General features: G+C 42.3%; 1 protein-coding gene across 4 annotated transcripts in view; it reads left to right on the forward strand.

Moving 5' to 3' along the window:
• Positions 1-20,403, forward strand: part of LYPD6B (LY6/PLAUR domain containing 6B) — a 148,018-nt gene that overhangs the window by 437 nt on the left and 127,178 nt on the right. The gene's annotated exons all lie outside the window — the stretch shown is intronic.

Consider the following 20,403-nt stretch of genomic DNA (forward strand, 5'->3'; position numbering starts at 1 on the left):
TTGCCATGTCTCCCTAGATAACAGACGTGGAGACTGGAATTGGGTGTGGTTGACTCTGGGTCTTTAGACACACCTGCTGGACTGTTGCCATAACCCCTTTAGGCAGGGCTATGACATGGGTTTCCGTCCAGCCTGCATTTGTCTTTGATCCTTTACCTTTATCCGGTGCAGCTGGTCTGCTCAGTCACAAGCACAGACCATACCTGAGAGGGAGAGGATGGGAATCCAGGAGGGACTCCACCTGGGGTGGAGGATGAAGACCCCCCACCAGGGCGACAGCAGTGTGAGTGGAGAAAGAGGGCGGAAGTGAGAGATCTGGGGGAAGGAAGCCTCAACAGAATGTGGTAGAGTCTGCTTTGTGGTGACTTGGTAAAAAATAGAGTCAAAGCAGGCATTTCAGGATTTACAGATGAATATTGATTCAGAAGTTGCTAATGCAGTGAGCACTTTCAGAGAGTCCTAGAGCTGAGTCATGACCAAGTTATTTAAGAAGACTGTGTTTACCCTGGAGACCCTGTGAGGGTGCAGGTGGGGCCAGGTTAATATGGGTTAAGATGAAAACAGATGGTCTAGTTAATGTTTACTGTAAGGGTCAGCTGGAGGGTCACTTCTGTGAGGACACACCCATGAGAACACATACTGACACACATAGTCTCGCCCATTCCTGCTTTTGGTTTCTGATTTCAGCTGCAGTTGCTTCTGTATTGATCTAAAAGTCCAACTTGACTGCTGTTTGTAGGAACAGTTATAGAGCAAATAGGTCCAACTTAACAGAGGTTGGGTGATCTAAAGTTCTCTGCCATTTTCTCCCTGTTCCCAGCAGTGGGACTGGAGTTACTAGGGTGCACATAGAAGCTTTTTTTTTTTTTTTTTTTTTTTTTTTTTTTTAATGAATCTAGTATGAAGGAAGGTATGCTATGGGGCCCTTCCAGTGCTGGAGAAGAGTAATTGGGTTGAAAAGGGTTATGACAATAAAAATGTAATGTTGGCATGATTCTAGAAGATGGGTGAACTAAGGCATGTTCCCTCTGAAGAAAAATGGTAGGTTATTTAAGGTATGTGGTCTCCTGGGCTCACCATTTACTTTCCTGGGAATGGATTAATTTCAGTTAATGTTTATTGAGCTTTCAGAATATCCTATGAAATGCTTTAAAGTTTTAAAATATAATTTGTTTTCTGAATGGGTAATTGATTCATGTGGTTCAACATTTAAAAGCTGCAAAAGGGGCTTCTGGATGGTTCAGTCCATTGGGTGTCAGACTCTTGATCTCTCCTCAGATCTTGATCTCAAGCCCTGTGTTGGGCTTCACAAGGGGTGTCAAGCCTACTGAAAAAAAAATAAAAAAGAAAGAAAAATAAATAAAAGCTGCAAAACAATATTCAGTGAAACCCTCCCACTTCTCTAGTAGGCCAGTTCCTTCCTCAAGGCAACCCATGTTACCATTTTCTGATGTATTTCAGAATCTATCAGTGTTAATAATATTAAAAAAACAAAACCAAAAACAATGTGGGGCACTTGGGTGGCTCAGTGGGTTAAGCATCCCACTCTTGATTTTTGGCTCAGGTCACGATCTCACAGTTTGTGAGTTTGAGCCAGAGTCAGGCTCTGTGCTGAAAGCACAGAGGCTGCTTGGGATTGTTTCTCTCCTGTGTAGCTCTCTGCTCCTGCCCCACTTGCATGCATGCACACACACTCTCAATAAATAAACTTAAAAAAATGTCTTCTCTAAGCAGCTTGCCTTTAATAAAATAAAGGGAGGTAATCCTTTATAGCCATTTGTAAACTTAATTATAATTCCACTGATTATAAAATTCCTAGATGCTGAAATCTATATATTTGCTACACAGAGTGTGGTCTACACTGCGAGCCCTGGGGGCTTGCTAGGATGCAGTATCTCAGACACCACCCCCAACCTCCTGAATCAGAATCAGACTTTCATAGATCACAGGTGATTCAGAGGCACATCGAAGTTTTGAAGCCACTGCTGTGATTCATTTCCACAGCATTGGTCTCAGGTGGCAGAGTGACTGAGGTCCACATGGAATGGGGAGGGGGAGACCCTCTTAGAAGTAGAGTTCTCCCCACATCACTCTTCATATTTGTTGCTACAGTTAAATGATGGTGATCGCTTCTTAATTTGTGGCCACAGATCTAGGTGGTCTATACATTTTGTGATTATGATCTGTGAAATTGAAAATTTTTCCCTTTACTTCATTTCTCATGAGTTCTCAAATCTTTGGCACTTGCTGTAACTTCCTTATGGGGCCGTGCTGGTGCTAAGTAAATACACTATAAACAAATAATAGAAAAAACAGCCAGTCAGGTTTACATTGACAACTTGTATTTTGATGGATACATGTGTTTATGACTGTGGTTTTGTATTGTTTTGCAGTATGTGTACATTTGATTAAACTTCATGTTTCTGAGATGAGCCATTAGTGTATATGTTTGGGCTAATCTCAGTGTGATGGAATTAAATAGGTCATGGGATTCTGAAAAAAGACCAACCTTTAAAAAGTGATCAAACTTCTGGCGGGGTTGGGAGGAGAAGGAAACTTGTTCTTTGTGAATGGAGAAAGAGGGCCAAAATTACTGGAAGCCTATGATAGATGTACCTGTAAACTAGTGCAAACAATTAGACTATGACTGAGTTTGACTAGGAACTTGTGAAAAATTTAACAAAAAGGAAGTAAGAATGTAGGTCATAACTATATTTAGGGAAGGTGGGTAATTAAAAAAATGTTTCTAATCACTAAAGGATTTATATTCTACAGAATATAAGAGATACATATGAGATACATATATAATCCATAAGTATCCTAAACCATGCTAATGGAATACTTTGGGGGAAGGTCGTGGCAGAGTTGGAGGATGAATGAAAACCGGCAGAAACAAAAGCAAGCAGTAAGGAAACTTTACCCTCTTACAGGTGAGACAACTACTGCCTAGGCAGTTGGGGCCAATTCTGCAGAAGGAGGCAGGAGGCTGAAGGGAGGAGCAAGTCCAGGAGAGGAAGGGATTTTATAGGGAAGAATGAGTATCAAATATGGGAAAGTGAAATGTCAGGATTTAACACTGAAATGCATGAGAACCTTTTTGGCTGTGTGTTACTGACAACTGCAAAATCGTTTGCTCATTTGGATAATTACTCACACCTGGACTAATTCTAACTCTAGAAATATATTTTCAAGCAATGTCTGAAGTTAAAAAAAAAATCTTTGGCATAAAGATGTTCTTTAAGGTATAGCTTACAATAAAAATGGAAAGTGAGTTAATTGTCTAACCAAAAGGGAATGGATAAGTAAATTGTACAGCCATAGGATGGGATGCTTTACAGCTACTGCAATATTTATGATGTCTTCTAAATTAGGTATGAAGCAGGACAACGATTGTTTGGAAAAACAGGAAGCAATGTTAGTGGTGGTTGTGTGATGGGATTTTCTAAAGACTGTTCTGGATCTAATGTGCTATAGTGAGAATGTACTATGTGGAAAAAGTAAAGAAATCCTCACCCTAATTTTAAAAAAGGACTAAGAGTTGAAAATGGACAAAACTTGTGTGTCATTATTCAGTGGAAGATGTTATAATGAATATTTGAAATCTGAGGTGTTCAAGGCATTTTTGTAAATTCCTTAGAATGTGCTGGGGTTGGAGTTAGTTAGGTAGAGAGGTGGGAGGAGGAAGAAGCTCTCCATAGGGAGAAGTGAGAACCTTCCTAACCTAGAATGCGCATAGATGGCCCCCATGTGCTTCTGGCTGTAGATAGCCAAGCCGCTGGCTGGCTGGAATGGACGGCCACGGACGACTTCGTGGCCAGTGTCCTGTTAAATGCCACAGAATGCTCTGACAGCTCCTTTTTAATTCCCAGGAAGTCCCTTGCAATAATGAGGTGATGAGGCAAGAAACCCTAGTGGGGGTGCACTCGAACATTAGTGGCCCCCAGGGATGTCTGCAGGAAGCTCTGGAGAGCAGTGCAACTTCAGGACTTTGCAGTAGCCCGGGGAGGTGAGGGCTTTGGTGTCTGATGTGGCTTAAATAGCCATCTGGACATAATAGATTAACTTTAAGAAATATGTTCCCTTTGTATTGGGAGACCATTGTATTTCTGTAACACTTTGACTTTTTAAAAAAATTTTATTTTATTTACTTAAAAAGACTGTGACATAGAGCAAGAAGTAGTAACTATGATTCTTAAAAATTTCTCTAGGACTCTACAGGAGCCATTCTAAGGGCTGTTCTTTAAAGTGATTTGAAGCGAGTGGCTTTTAAGGTTTTTGTCCTTTTTTCTCCTGTGTATTTAATGCCCGTGAGCATGTCCACATGAACACATGCAGAGAGGATTGCCCCATGTTTGGGCTTACCCGTGCCACAGTGAAAAATCAACACCATTAGTACAGTGTGTGAGCCCCTATCCTCCAAGTGCTGGCTATCTTTTCAGTGGATAAATTGTGAATTTAAAAACATAAAACTGAAGTTAATCACACTGCCATCTACCTTTCAGCTTGTCATTTGCTGAAAGTGATCTGATGTCATTGAGGAAGAAGGGCGATTGGAATGCATCCAGTCCTGGTGGTGTAGCCTGTGGCTAAAACTGAGCCGCTGTACCTTGAAGCAAAAGGTGCTGCTGGTTTAACAGGCTGTTTATGAACTGTTCAGCCCTCCATGGGAAAGGGAAATCCTAGAAGTCACATGAATGTGACCGTGAACACTTAGTTTGCCTGGTAGGCTGGCTGGACAAGGTCGGTCGTAGTTCCACAATGTCAGGCCAAAAGAGGGTCCTGGAAGGACTGAGGGAATCTCCTATGTAGGTGAATGCTGCCCTCACCTTGCACCACTGCCCTCTGCCTGCCCGCCCTCCCCCCCCCCCCCCCCCCCCCGAAAGGTACCATGATCCCTGGATAGAGGCCTGTTTCCCCCTCTGTAACCAGATCCGCATCTGTATTGATCTTTGCTTCCCTCTCTGTTCATGAAATGCTTTGCCCATACCATCTGTCTGTATGTTGGGGGCCATAATTCCTTTCTGTAAAGCAGTGATTTGAAATGTGGAGTTGTCTGCCAGAATAATAAGTGCAGTCTCTTGAAGTTACCTGGTCCTTCGGGTCTTAAATCAGTGACCTTGGTTTGTTCAAGCTATATATTGGTCTGCTTCTAAGGTTGGCACACACACTAAGGGGAACACTCCTGTACATTCTACCTGAGAGGAGCCTAGGGCCCAGCCTCTGCTACTAACTTCAAGGAGAGTCATGAGAACTGACTAATTTTAAAATTCAGAAGAGCAAATAGAAATTTCTAAAATAGCAGTCATTAAATTTTCACCTTTATTTTTATTTTATTTATTTATTTATTTTTTAATATGAAATTTATTGACAAATTGGTTTCCATACAACACCCAGTGCTCATCCCAAAAGGTGCCCTCCTCAATACCCATCCCCCACCCTCTCCTCCCTCCCACCCCCCATCAACCCTCAGTTTGTTCTCAGTTTTTAACAGTCTCTTATGCTTTGGCTCTCTCCCACTCTAACCTGTTTTTTTTTTTTTTTCCTTCCCCTCCCCCATGGGTTCCTGTTAAGTTTCTCAGGATCCACATAAGAGTGAAACCATATGGTATCTGTCTTTCTCTGTATGGCTTATTTCACTTAGCATCACACTCTCCAGTTCCATCCACGTTGCTACAAAAGGCCATATTTCATTTCTTCTCATTGCCATGTAATATTCCATTGTGTATATAAACCACAATTTCTTTATCCATTCATCAGCTGATGGACATTTAGGCTCTTTCCATAATTTGGCTATTGTTGAGAGTGCTGCTATGAACATTGGGGTACAAGTGGCCCTATGCATCAGTACTCCTGTATCCCTTGGATAAATTCCTAGCAGTGCTATTGCTGGGTCATAGGGTAGGTCTATTTTTAATTTTCTGAGGAACCTCCACACTGCTTTCCAGAGCGGCTGCACCAATTTGCATTCCCACCAACAGTGCAAGAGGGTTCCCGTTCCTCCACATCCTCTCCAGCATCTAGAGTCTCCTGCTTTGTTCATTTTGGCCACTCTGACTGGCGTGAGGTGATACCTGAGTGTGGTTTTGATTTGTATTTCCCTGATAAGGAGCGACGCTGAACATCTTTTCATGTGCCTGTTGGCCATCCGGATGTCTTCTTTAGAGAAGTGTCTATTCATGTTTTCTTCACTGGGTTATTTGTTTTTCGGGTGTGGAGTTTGGTGAGCTCTTTATAGATTTTGGATACTAGCCCTTTGTCCGATATGTCATTTGCAAATATCTTTTCCCATTCCGTTGGTTGCCTTTTAGTTTTGTTGATTGTTTCCTTTGCTGTGCAGAAGCTTTTTATCTTCATAAGGTCCCAGTAATTCACTTTTGCTTCTAATTCCCTTGCCTTTGGGGATGTGTCAAGTAAGAGATTGCTACGTCTGAGGTCAGAGAGGTCTTTTCCTGCTTTCTCCTCTAAGGTTTTGATGGTTTCCTGTCTCACATTTAGGTCCTTTATCCATTTTGAGTTTATTTTTGTGAATGGTGTGAGAAAGTGGTCTAGTTTCAACCTTCTGCATGTTGCTGTCCAGTTCTCCCAGCACCATTTGTTAAAGAGACTGTCTTTTTTCCATTGGATGTTCTTTCCTGCTTTGTCAAAGATGAGTTGGCCATACGTTTGTGGGTCTAGTTCTGGGGTTTCTATTCTGTTCCATTGGTCTATGTGTCTGTTTTTGTGCCAATACCATGCTGTCTTGATGATGACAGCTTTGTAGTAGAGGCTAAAGTCTGGGATTGTGATGCCTCCTGCTTTGGTCTTCTTCTTCAAAATTACTTTGGCTATTCGGGGCCTTTTGTGGTTCCATATGAATTTTAGGATTGCTTGTTCTAGTTTCGAGAAGAATGCTGGTGCAATTTTGATTGGGATTGCATTGAATGTGTAGATAGCTTTGGGTAGTATTGACATTTTGACAATATTTATTTTTCCAATCCAAGAGCAGGGAATGTCTTTCCATTTCTTTAAATCTTCTTCAATTTCCTTCATAAGCTTTCTATAGTTTTCAGCATACAGATCCTTTACATCTTTGGTTAGATTTATTCCTAGGTATTTTATGTTTCTTGGTGCAGTTGTGAATGGGATCAGTTTCTTTATTTGTCTTTCTGTTGCTTCATTGTTAGTGTATAAGAATGCAACTGATTTCTGTACATTGATTTTTGTATCCTGCAACGTTGCTGAATTCCTGTATCAGTTCTAGCAGACTTTTGGTGGAGTCTATCGGATTTTCCATGTATAATATCATGTCATCTGCAAAAAGCGAAAGCTTGACTTTGTCTTTGCCAATTTTGATGCCTTTGATTTCCTTTTGTTGTCTGATTGCTGATGCTAGAACTTCCAGCACTATGTTAAACAGCAGTGGTGAGAGTGGGCATCCTTGTCGTGTTCCTGATCTCAGGGAAAAAGCTCTCAGTTTTTCCCCGTTGAGGATGATGTTAGCTGTGGGCTTTTCATAAATGGCTTTTATGATCTTTAAGTATGTTCCTTCTATCCCGACTTTCTCAAGGGTTTTTATTAAGAAAGGGTGCTGGATTTTGTCAAAGGCCTTTTCTGCATCGATTGACAGGATCATATGGTTCTTCTCTTTTTTTTTTGTTAATGTGATGTATCACGTTGATTGATTTGCGAATGTTGAACCAGCCCTGCATCCCAGAAATGAATCCCACTTGATCATGGTGAATAATTCTTTTTATATGCCGTTGAATTCGATTTGCTAGTATCTTATTGAGAATTTTTGCATCCATATTCATCAGGGATATTGGCCTGTAGTTCTCTTTTTTGACTGGGTCTCTGTCTGGTTTAGGAATCAAAGTAATACTGGCTTCATAGAATGAGTCTGGAAGTTTTCCTTCCCTTTCTATTTCTTGGAATAGCTTGAGAAGGATAGGTATTATCTCTGCTTTAAACGTCTGGTAGAACTCCCCTGGGAAGCCATCTGGTCCTGGACTCTTATTTGTTGGGAGATTTTTGATAACCGATTCAATTTCTTCACTGGTTATGGGTCTGTTCAAGCTTTCTATTTCCTCCTGGTTGAGTTTTGGAAGAGTGTGGGTGTTCAGGAATTTGTCCATTTCTTCCAGGTTGTCCAATTTGTTGGCATATAATTTTTCATAGTATTCCCTGATAATTGTTTGTATCTCTGAGGGATTGGTTGTAATAATTCCATTTTCATTCATGATTTTATCTATTTGGGTCATTTCCCTTTTCTTTTTGAGAAGCCTGGCTAGAGGTTTGTCAATTTTGTTTATTTTTTCAAAAAACCAACTCTTGGTTTCGTTGATCTGCTCTACAGTTTTTTTAGATTCTATATTGTTTATTTCTGCTCTGATCTTTATTATTTCTCTTCTTCTGCTGGGTTTAGGCTGCCTTTGCTGTTCTGCTTCTAGTTCCTTTAGGTGTGCTGTTAGATTTTGTATTTGGGATTTTTCTTGTTTCTTGAGATAGGCCTGGATTGCAATGTATTTTCCTCTCAGGACTGACTTCGCTGTGTCCCAAAGCATTTGGATTGTTGTATTTTCATTTTCGTTTGTTTCCATATATTTTTTAATTTCTTCTCTAATTGCCTGGTTGACCCACTCATTCGTTAGTAGGGTGTTCTTTAACCTCCATGCCTTTGGAGGTTTTCCAGACTTTTTTCTGTGGTTGATTTCAAGCTTCATAGCATTGTGGTCTGAAAGTATGCATGGTATAATTTCAATTCTTGTAAACTTATGAAGGGCTGTTTTGTGACCCAGTATATGATCTATCTTGGAGAATGTTACGTGTGCACTCGAGAAGAAAGTATATTCTGTTGCTTTGGGATGCAGAGTTCTAAATATATCTGTCAAGTCCATCTGATCCAATGTCTCATTCAGGGCCCTTGTTTCTTTATTGACCGTGTGTCTAGATGATGTGTCCATTTCTGTAAGTGGGGTGTTAAAGTCCCCTGCAATTACCACATTCTTATCAATAAGGTTGCTTATGTTTATGAGTAATTGTTTTATATATTTGGGGGCTCCGGTATTCGGTGCATAGACATTTATAATTGTTAGCTCTTCCTGATGGATAGACCCTGTAACTATTATATAATGTCCTTCTTCATCTCTTGTTACAGCCTTTAATTTAAAGTCTAGTTTGTCTGATATAAGTATGGCTACTCCAGCTTTCTTTTGGCTTCCAGTCGCATGATAAATAGTTCTCCATCCCCTCACTCTCAATCTAAAGGTGTCCTCAGGTCTAAAATGAGTCTCTTGTAGACAGCAAATAGATGGGTCTTGTTTTTTTATCCATTCTGATACCCTATGTCTTTTGGTTGGCGCATTTAATCCATTTACATTCAGTGTTATTATAGAAAGATACGGGTTTAGAGTCATTGTGATGTCTGTATGTTTTATGCTTGTAGTGATGTCTCTGGGACTTTGTCTCACAGGGTCCCCCTTAGGATCTCTTGTAGGGCTGGTTTAGTGGTGACAAATTCCTTCAGTTTTTGTTTGTTTGGGAAGACCTTTATCTCTCCTTCTATTCTAAATGACAGACTTGCTGGATAAAGGATTCTCGGCTGCATATTTTGTCTGTCTAGCACCCTGAAAATCTCGTGCCAATTCTTTCTGGCCTGCCAAGTTTCAAAAGAGAGATCAGTCACGAGTCTTATAGGTCTCCCTTTATATGTGAGGGCACGTTTACCCCTTGCTGCTTTCAGAATTTTCTCTTTATCCTTGTATTTTGCCAGTTTCACTATGATATGTCGTGCAGAAGATCGATTCAAGTTACGTCTGAAGGGAGTTCTCTGTGCCTCTTGGATTTCAATGCCTTTTTCCTTCCCCAGTTCAGGGAAGTTCTCAGCTATGATTTCTTCAAGTACCCCTTCAGCACCTTTCCCTCTCTCTTCCTCCTCTGGGATACCAATTATGCGTATATTATTTCTTTTTAGTGTATCACTTAGTTCTCTAATTTTCCCCTCATACTCCTGGATTTTCTATCTCTCTTTTTCTCAGCTTCCTCTTTTTCCATAACTTTATCTTCTAGTTCACCTATTCTATCCTCTGCCTCTTCAAGCCGAGCCGTGGTGGTTTCCATTTTGTTATGCATTTCGTTTAAAAGCGTTTTTCAGCTCCTCGTGACTGCTCCTTAGTCCCTTGATCTCTGTAGCAAGAGATTCTCTGCTGTCCTGTATACTGTTTTCAAGCCCAGCGATTAATTTTATGACTATTATTCTAAATTCACTTTCTGTTATATTATTTAAATCCTTTTTGATCAGCTCATTAGCTGTTGTTATTTCCTGGAGATTCTTCTGAGGGGAATTCTTCCGCTTGGTCATTTTGGATAGTCCCTGGCATGGTGAGGACCTGCAGGGCACTTCCCCTGTGCTGTGGTGTATAACTGGAGTTGGTGGGCAGGGCCGCAGTCAGACCTGATGTCTGCCCCCAGCCCACCGCTGGGGCCACAGTCAGACTGGTGTGTGCCTTCTCTTCCCCTCTCCTAGGGGTGAGATTCACTGTGGGGTGGTGTGGCCCGTCTGGGCTACTTGCACACTGCCAGGCTTGTGATGCTGGGGATCTGGCGTATTAGCTGGGGTGGGTAGGCAAGGTGCACAGGGGCAGGAGGGGCAGGCTTAGATCGCTTCTCCTTAGGTGATCCTCTTCAGGAGGGGCCCTTCTTCCGTGGGCCTCTCATCTGCGTTTGGCTCCGGTGACTCCGTTCCGCTAATCCTCTGGCGGTTTTCTGGGTTATTTAGGCAGGTGTAGGTGGAATCTAAGTGATCAGCAGGACGCGCGGTGAGCCCAGCGTCCTCCGAAGCCGCCATCTTGCTGCTTCCTCACCTTTATTTTTAATTTTTTTTTAACATTCATTTTTCAGAGAGCATGAGTGGGGAGGGGCAGAGAGAGAGAAAGAGGGAGGGAGGGAGACACAGAATCCGAAGCTGGTTCCAGGCTCTGAGCTGTCAGCACAGAGCCTGATGCGGGGTTCGAACTCATGAACTGGGAGATCGTGACCTGAGCCCTAATCGGACGCTTAACCTACTGAGCCACCCAGGTGCCCTGAGATTTTCACCCTTAAAGACCAGGAGATATTATCACCCTGTGGGGGTACCACTGAATTCTATTTGTGAACTCTGTTCTAAGCTCTATGAGGGCAGGCTAGGGTCTATTTTATTCACCCCTGGATCTGATTTTTGGTGCATGGACTGGTAGCCAGCATTCACACGTGCTCCATATTTCTTCCGTGAGTATATTTCCATTTCATAAAATTTAACTCTAACCATATTGTTCTAGCTAATACTAAATTTAGTCTAGATATCACTGACACTTGCTGTAATTTGGACTTTAGCCATAGCTGGCACATACCAGAGATCAATTCATAAAACCCACCCTAACACTGATTGCTTTTAGAGGTTCATTTGTATTTTCTATGGCTGTATTTGAAATGGACACCATTGTGCAAGGTTTGCTGGATGGATGTTTTTGGAAGACATTGTGGATTAATTCCATATTAAAGTTCAGAAGTGAGTCTGAACTCCTAGCCTCCCTTAAAGTCTTATTACTTATTAAAATGCCATTTCTATTCACATTTTTTTTTCTTGCCTCAATTTTCAGTAGCTGCCTTCTTTTTAGTAGATTTAGGCCTTTGAAAGTAATTCATTCTTGCAGTGGAAATTATGAGTTTGGGGTGGGGGGGTTTAGGGTGGTGAGATTTGTAGGACTAGGAGGCACCTTTCTCTTTAGACAGAACCACCCTAAGCCATCTCAGGAGTTAGCAGGCTTCCAGGGAAGGGAGTTTGTAACTTCTTTCATGCTTTTACTTCTCACAACTTTTTGCAGCAGATTTTTTGTTTTCTTGATTTGAGTTCTAATCTTGGTAAGTGAGGGCTTGGTGTCTAAGCAGTGTCCTTTATTTCTCTGTCCTGGTGTCTTCATCTCCAAGATCAGTCTAGAGCCGCGCTCTTAGCGGACGGTGCCAGGCCTGGGCTATGGAGATGTGTGGTCTGCTAGGGCTGTCCTAACAGCAACTCAACTGGGCAGCTTAAACAATAGAAATGTATCTTTTCATGGTTGGGAGGCTGGTAGTTTGAGATGTAGCTCTCAGCAGGCCTGTGCTTCCCTTTGAAGGCACTAAGGAAGAGGGTGTTTCCTGTGTCTCCCCCAGTTTCTGGTACTTTCTGGGGCAGCGTTAATTCCAGTCGTCAGACGGTGTTATTTGTGGGGTGTGTATGTATGTGTGTATGTGTGCGTGCTTAAGTTTTCCCATTTTTATAAGGACGCCAGTCATGTTGGATTAGGGCCCACCCTGCCCCAGAATGACCTCATCTTAACTAGTCACCTCTACAATGACTCTACCTCCAAATAAGGTCACATTCTGAGGTACCAGGTGTTAGGACTTCAGTGTATGAATTTGTGGGGAGGACACAGTTCAGCCCATAACATTAGGCAAGAAGGGCAAATAGAATTGGGAGATCTGAAATAGCAGGCTGGGTTATTTCTCTCAAGTTCTCTGTTCTTCCTTGCTTTTTAAGAATCCAGTATAATAGGAGAATGGCCAACCTGGGATACGTGCGTTTGCTATCTGACTGGGATCCTGTCTAAAGATACCATACAGAAGTGGTGCCTGGGGGCTCAGTGGGTTAAGTGTTCAGCTCTTCATTTTGGCTCCGGTCATGATCTCACAGTTCGAGCCCTGGCTCGGGCTGGGTGCTGACATTGTAGAGCCTGCTTGGGATTTTCTCTCTCTGCCCTTCCCCCCCCCCCCCCCCCCCCCCGCCCCAACTCATTTTCTCCTTTCCCCCAGCCTTTCAAAGTAAGTAAATAAACTTAACAAAACAAAACAGACTGAAGTTAAGGTACGTGGAGTCTTGATTTAATCGGGATGTTTTTATATCAGGGCCTTAGTAACATCCAGTCTTTTTCTGACTTCAGCTGCTACTGTGCAAGGGTGCGGGGTCTGGGTCTGCTGCTGTAAACAGGTGGAAACACAGCCGCCTCTTCCAGAGCACTTCTGGGCTTTGTTGGTTGCTGGTTCCTTTGAGATCCCAGATAGAAGATACACTAGAGGATTAAAGGCCTTTGTAATTATTGTCCCCCACCCCCAGCAATTCCTGCTAATGCCTGCAGAGTTATTTATATGGCTATTGCAGGCACTGTGTCTAATTTCACTTTACATACAGGTTTAAATGTTGGCTTCTACGTGCCTTGAACTCTCACTTGCTTTAAAAGTATGATGTGGGGGCTCCTGGGTGGCTCAGTTGGTTAAGCGGCCGACTTCGGCTCAGGTCATGATCTCGGGGTCCGTGAGTTTGAGCCCCGCGTCGGGCTCTGTGCTGACAGCTCAGAGCCTGGAGCCTGTTTCAGATTCTGTGTCTCCCTCTCTCTGACCCTTCTGTGTTCATGCTCTGTCTCTCTCTGTCTCAAAAATAAATCGTTAAAAAAAAAAATTTAAAAGTATGATGTTGTGTAACAACATCTCTGAGGAGGTTTCAGAAGTCCTGTCTCTTGGTGGCGTATTTAATTGACTTCCTAATTTTTACATTTTACATTTTTTGAGATACAATTGACATAAAACATTAGTCATTACACATGAGATGCACAATGTAATGATTTTTTTTTTAAGTTTATTTATCCTGAGAGAGAGGGAGGGGGGTAGAGAGGGAGAGCATGCATGTGTCCAAGTGGGGTATGGGGGGGAGAGGGAGGGAGAATCTCAAGCAGTGCAGAGCCCAGTGAGGGGCTTGAACCCACAAACCGTGAGATCGTGAGCTGAGCTAAGTCGGATGCTTAACAGACTGAGCCACCCAGGCACCCCTGTAACTATTTATTTGTATGGATTGGAAAATGATCACAAGTGTAGTTAATATTCTACACTACATAATAAATTTTGTGTGTGGTAAGAACTTTTAAGATTCCCTTAGCAACTCTCCAATATAGTATTTGTTTTTTTTAATGTTTTTATTTTTGGAGGAGAGAGAGAGAGACAGAGCATGAGCGGGGGAGAAGCAGAGAGAGAGGGAGACAGAGTTTGAAGCAGGCTCCAGGCTCTAAGTTGTCAGCACAGAGCCCGATGCGGGGCTCGAACCCACAAACTGTGAGATCATGACCTAAGCCGAAGCTGGACGCTCAACCGACTGAGCCACCCAGGCGCCCCTCCAACATAGTATTAACTGTGGTTCCTGTTCTGTATGTTAACCTCCCCATGACTTATTTTATAACGGGACATTTATACCTTTTATTTTTTTAACTTTAAATTTTTTTTGTTTATTTTTGAGAGAGAGAGTGAGCAGGGGAGAGGCAGAGAGAGAGGGAGACACAGAATCTGAAGCAGGCTCCAGGCTCTGAGCTGTCCGCACAGAGCCTGACACGGGACTTGAAGCTGCGAACCATGAGATCATGACTTGGGCCAAAGTCGGTTGCTTAACTGACTGAGCCGCCCTGGTGCCCCAACATTTATACTTTTGAATTCCCTTTGCTCATTTTCCCTACCACCCACTCCTGCCTCTGACGACTGCCAATCTGTTCTCTGTATCTAATGAGCTTGGTTTTTTGTTTGTTTTTTTTTTTAGATTCTACACATAGATGAAATCATAGGAATTTCTTTCTTCATCTGACTTATTTCACTTAGCATAATGTCCTCAGGATCTATCCATATTGTTGCAAAAGGCGAGATGTCATTCTTTTTTATGACTGAATAATAGTGTTATACATAAAAATGTGTACCACATTTTCTTTGTCCATTCACCTGTTGATGGACACTTAGGTTATTTTCCTGTCTCGGCCATTGTAAATAATGTTGTAATGAACATGGGGCACATATATCTTTTCAAGTTAGTGTTTTCATTTTCTTTGGGTAAATAGTCAGAAGTGGAATTAGTGGGTCATACGGTATTTGTATTTTTAACTTTTTGAGGAACCTCCATACTGTTCTCCACAGTGGCTGTACCAGTTGATGTTCCCAAGACCATACAAGGGTTCTCTTTTCTCCACATCCTTGCCAACATTTGTTATTTGTTGTTGTTGTTGTTGTTTATAATAGCCTTTTTCACAAGTGTGAGGTGATACTGCAGTGTGATTTTGTCTTCATATTTTTAATTAAGCTTTTTGTTGAAGTATAACCTATAAATGGTAAAGTGCACAGAGAAGAATAGTTTAATGATTTTTCACTCACTGAATATACCTGTGTAACCATCACCCTGAGACCCTCCCCTGCCCATCGTGCCCCTTCCTACTCACTACTCCCTTTCTGAAAATAACCATTATTTTGAATTCTAACAGCATTAGTGATTTTTTTTCTTGGTTTGAATTTTATTTATATGCATACTTAGAAATACATTTAAAGTATCTTAAAATTCTTTAAAACTTGCTTTTTAAGTGTTCATTTTTGAAAGTGTAAGTGGGGGGAGGGGCAGAGAGCGAGGGGGTCAGGGGATCTGAAGAGTGATCAACAGCAGTGAGCCTGATGTGGGTCTCGGACTCCTGAACCATGAGATCATTACCTGAGCCCAAGTCAGATGACTGACCGCCTGAGCCACCCAGGCATCCCTAAAATTTCTTAAAATTTTAAATGAAGTGCTTGTTTATATAGTCCCAGTATGTACTTTATGGTGCCTGGCTTCCTTTGGTCATCATTATAGGAGATTTCCTCCATGTTGTTGGTTCTAAGGATATCCATTTATTCTATAAGGGACGATATAGGCTTTTCTTTCTGCTCTTCCGAGTTCTTGGCTGAGAACCTTGTAATAAAGGAGTAGCCAGAGAAAAACAGTGGTTTGTTAACATGTACATCTCATACATACATCAGAGACACCAAGGGGAAAAATAAGTAACTCCTTGAGGTGGTTCAGAATTCAGGATTAAATATCTTAGGAAAACGGAGGTGAGATGTAGGCCTCTGAGGGGAAGGCAAGTGGTTTTCAGGAAAGATGAAAGGGCCTTAACAGAACAGATGAGAGGTATGATAGTGTGTGACAAAGTCTGTTTGGGTGTGGTGTTAACTTCCAGTGTTCTTTCCTGTGATAACCATCGGTCTTCCTAGTTAATGAAACTCCCAGGAAGGGACTTCTGGCAATTGAGCTCCTTGTGGAGGATGAAGCAGATAGAGTTCAGACGCAGCCTCTCCTTGCATTTGCTGGTTTTCAAGAGCCTATGGCTCAAGCTTACCACATTCTAAGTGCATACTTTGAGTGGCAAGTCCTGAACTCCTATGGTCCTATTTTGGGGTGCCATATTCTGCAGCTCTTTAGTTCTAGTCACTGTAGGATACTCCAGCGGGGCCTTCCTATTGGTTACTGCTTTCTGTATAGTTCCTATGTAGATAAATACTGCAGTCACTTCCTGAATGGCTTGCTACCCTTTTTTTGTACGTGTTCACGTAATTCAGCTGCTGCCCTCCAAGATTCGAATGCCTGCCTTGCTTCCTTGGTGTCTGAAGGTCTTTTTTCCTCTTTATTCTATCCTCGTGGCATATTTGAAGCTTAATTTTACCCTCTTAATAACTATCTGCAGTAACTTTGAGGAGGGAAACATCTGTTCTAGTCTTCTGAATTTTCTGCCACTAATGTGTGAAGAGCTGTGAGCAATGGCAAGTGGCCGATTAGCAATGGCCCGATTAGCGATGGCCGGGAGGAACAACTGGGTAAAGTAATACATCTTTGCTTCTCGTGCTTTGATTGCTGTGGTAGCCGTCAGGAAGCAAGCTGTGATTTTAATTGTGGTACATTCTTTCCGATGATAAATGGTTATGGATGCCTAGACATGCAAGAATTTGAGGGGCGATTTGCATTAATGGTTTTTAGGGGAGAAATAGTGAACCTCCTTCTGCCCACCAGTACCAATTACCATTTATTTTATTTTGTTTTCAAGCAAAATGATTTACTCAGCCTTCGGAGTAGTAATGATATTACCAAGTACTTTTTAGCCTTTGTTTACAATGAGTTTGTCAGTGGTTGATAGTAGTACTTAATGATGATTTGATAAAGGTTGACCACATTTGGAAATCCATACATTGTTGGACATATGAGGCACTTAGAACAGTGTCTGGCACATAGTAAGGACTCAAGAACTGTGTGTATCATTGTTACTTGAAATTATTGGGGGTTTTCCTTGTGCCAGCAGGGGACCCAAGGCTGGTTGGACTCCATTGTGTGGTTAATAATTACCATGTAGTTAGGCAGCTGGAAAAGCTTGTCAGCTGAACCTGGCTGGCTACAGCCATAATTCAGGCCTCCCTTTCTACCTCATTGCCTGTAGGAAATAAGGAATCCAGGGTGTGGAACAGCTTTCTCTCTGCTTGCCTGGGTGCACCTGGGTGTGCCTCCAGAAAGGAAACCTGATGCCAGCACAGGGAGTAGATGCAACTGCTGTTAGATAACCGAAGCCAGCGCAGACATCTATGTCTCCAGGTTAGAGTCTGGAGACCCTGGATGGAGTACCATTAAATGGGAATAAAGTGGCACAGTGGGGGCATAACTATAGATCAGTTATGACAAATGGAAATCACGTCATGCATACCCTGCCACTACACTACAACAGCAAATAGCACTTTGCTCTATCTGCTCTTGTCTCTCAAGTTTGACATCAGAGCATTTCATCCCTAGATTAGTTCAGAATGCATCTCCTAAGAATAAGGACCTTTTCCCTTCATTACCAGATATAATACTTTTAAAAAATCTTATGTATTTTTAAAGTTCAGTTTTGAGAGAGCATGAGCAGGGGAGGGGCCGGCCGGGAGGGAGGGAGGGAGGGAGGGAGGGAGAATCCCCAAGCAGGCTTCATGCTGTTAGCATAGAGACCAATGCGGGGCTTGAACCCACGAATCATGAGATCATGACCTGAGCTGAAATCAACAGTTGGATGCTTAACCAACTGAGCCACCCAGGAATGCCCAGACTATAATGCTATACCAAGAAAATTAACAGTGACTGTTTTGTTATGTAATACCCAGTATTTTCAAATTTCCCTGCTAATTCAGAAATGTCTTAGAGCTTTAACATTAGGATCTAATCAAGGTTCATTCATTACATTTGTCATGTGTCCTTAATCTCTCTCAGAACATCCTGTACACCTTCGTCTTTAACTTTTTGGGGAGTTTAGGCTAGTTGTTTTGGAGTGTGTCCTACATTAGGATTTCTTGACGGATTCTTCATGTTTTATTTACATATTCCTATATCTTACGTATTTCCTTTTAAGTGGAAGTTAGGTCTAGAAGTGGGAATCGATTCAGGTTAAACATTATCTTGGTCCATTCAGGCTGTTACAACAAAAATTCCATAGACTGGGTGGCTTATGAACCACAAGAATTTTTCTCACGGGTCTGGAGGCTGAAGTCCAAGGTTGGGGTGCCAGCAGGTTGGGTGAGGGCCTTCTTCTGGGTTGCAGACTGTCCTGTAGCTAACATGGTAGAAGGGGTTAGGGAGTTCTGGGGGGGCTTTTTTATAAGGCACTAATTAATCCATGGGGTTAGCTCTACCCCCATGACCTAATCACATCCCAAAGGCCCCACCTCTAATAACACCTTGGGAGTTAGGATTTCAACCTATGAATTTGGGGGGACACAAACATATTATAGACCTTAGCAAACATTTTTGCCCAAACTGTTGTAGGTGATGCTGTGAATTTGCTACTGCAGAATGTCCCGCTGTCCTAGTGTTAACTGATAGAATTGCCAGATCTTTCTACTGTAAAAGCACATTTTCCTTAGCAATTAGTAAGCATTTGTGGGGTGGTTTTTGGCAAAGTGCAAATACCCTGTTTCCTAACAACTTTTCAAACAGGATTTTAGCTTCCTTTGATCCCTGCCTCAATCAGCTATTACACTGGAGTTGCAAAATGGAGATTTTGTAATTCTTTCATTGCTTCTACATGGCTGCTGGCATTCTTTAGAGAATTTTCCTCACTCACCCTTCTGAGTATCACTATAGATTGGTGATTTTTGTATATTTATTTTGTAAGCAATTTTGGCCATTGTCCTTCTTGATCCTCTACATATGCCCTCTATGTTGAAGGGCACAAAGAAGTTTTATAAACTGACAAGTTCTGTTTGTATAAAGGTGGAGCCCTTTCAGGTAGCTTAATTGTAGGCAACTGGCTTAAAAACTGGCATGTTCAAAAGTATTTAGAATGTTCCAGCCATGGGGTGTATATGTGTGTGTGTGTGTGGGGGGGGGTTAGTTCTCTTTAAGAATCAGCTTTGTTTGTGGGTGCCTGGGTGGCTTAGTGGGTTAAGCATCTGACTTAGGCTCAGGTCATGATCTCATGGTTCATGGGTTCGAGCCCTGGAGCCTGCTTTGGATTCTGTGTCTGTCTGTCTGTCTGTCTGTCTGTCTCTCTCTCTCTCTCTCTCTCTCTCGGCCTCTCCCCTGCTCATGGTCTATCTCTGTCTCAAAAATAAACATTTAAAAAAAATCAGCTTTGTTTGGGGGAAGTTATAAAATTGAGGAACCCAAGAAGAGCTTTGATCCTGGGAATTTGCCAAAGCAAAGAGGAGAGTGAGGATTTCATCTAGTGATTTTCTTTCTTTCTTCTTTTTTTTTTTAAAGCTTATTTTAGAAGAGAGAGTGAGAGCCAGCAGGGTAGGGACAGAAAGGTGGGGGGGGGTGGAGGAGGAGAGAGAATGAATGAATATCCCAAGCAGGCTCTGCCCTGCCAGTATGGAGCCCAGTGTGGGGCTTGAACTCAGGAACTGTGAGATCAAAGCCAAGAGCCAAAATCAAGAGTTGGGTGCTTTATCAACTGAGCCACCCAGGTGCCCCTCATCTGGTGACTTATGTTAAGGTGACTTCAGTCTGTTTGTGATTTGAGCATTATCGTTTCTCAACTTTTTTGTCATGGATACAGAAGTATGAGGAGAGGCCCATGGGAGGGGACAGGAAGGTAGCTCCGTTCAGAAAGCTCATCAGTGAGGACTGGGATTCCCCCAAGGAGGAAGTTAGGCTCTCCATGCCTCTGGGTTAATACTGGCAGCAGGAGGAAGGCCCATTAAACAATTCCATCAACCTCCAAGACATTGCACAGAATGTTCTCAGGTGCAGTGCCTGGGTTTTCTCCATGCATGGGTATACCTTAGCTGAAGTGTTTAGACCAGAATGGAATGCAGCCTTTTTTTTTTTCTTTTTTTTACTTTCAAAATGTTTGCAAAATATACTTCCCCACCCTCATACACATAAACAATTCCCCAAAGTAAAACAGCCTATCCCTATTCTTTTTTTTAAAATTTTTTTTAACGTTTATTTATTTTTGAGACAGAGACAGAGCATGAACAGGGGAGGGGCAGAGAGGGAGACACAGAATCTGAAACAGGCTCCAGGCTCCGAGCTGTCAGCACAGAGCCTGATGTGGGGCTCGAACTCACGGACTGTGAGATCATGACCTGAGCTGAAGTCGGACACTTAACCGACCAAGCCAC

The sequence above is a fragment of the Felis catus genome, chromosome C1 (genome assembly GCF_018350175.1).
Source record: "Felis catus isolate Fca126 chromosome C1, F.catus_Fca126_mat1.0, whole genome shotgun sequence".
Taxonomy (NCBI): Eukaryota; Metazoa; Chordata; class Mammalia; order Carnivora; family Felidae; genus Felis; species Felis catus.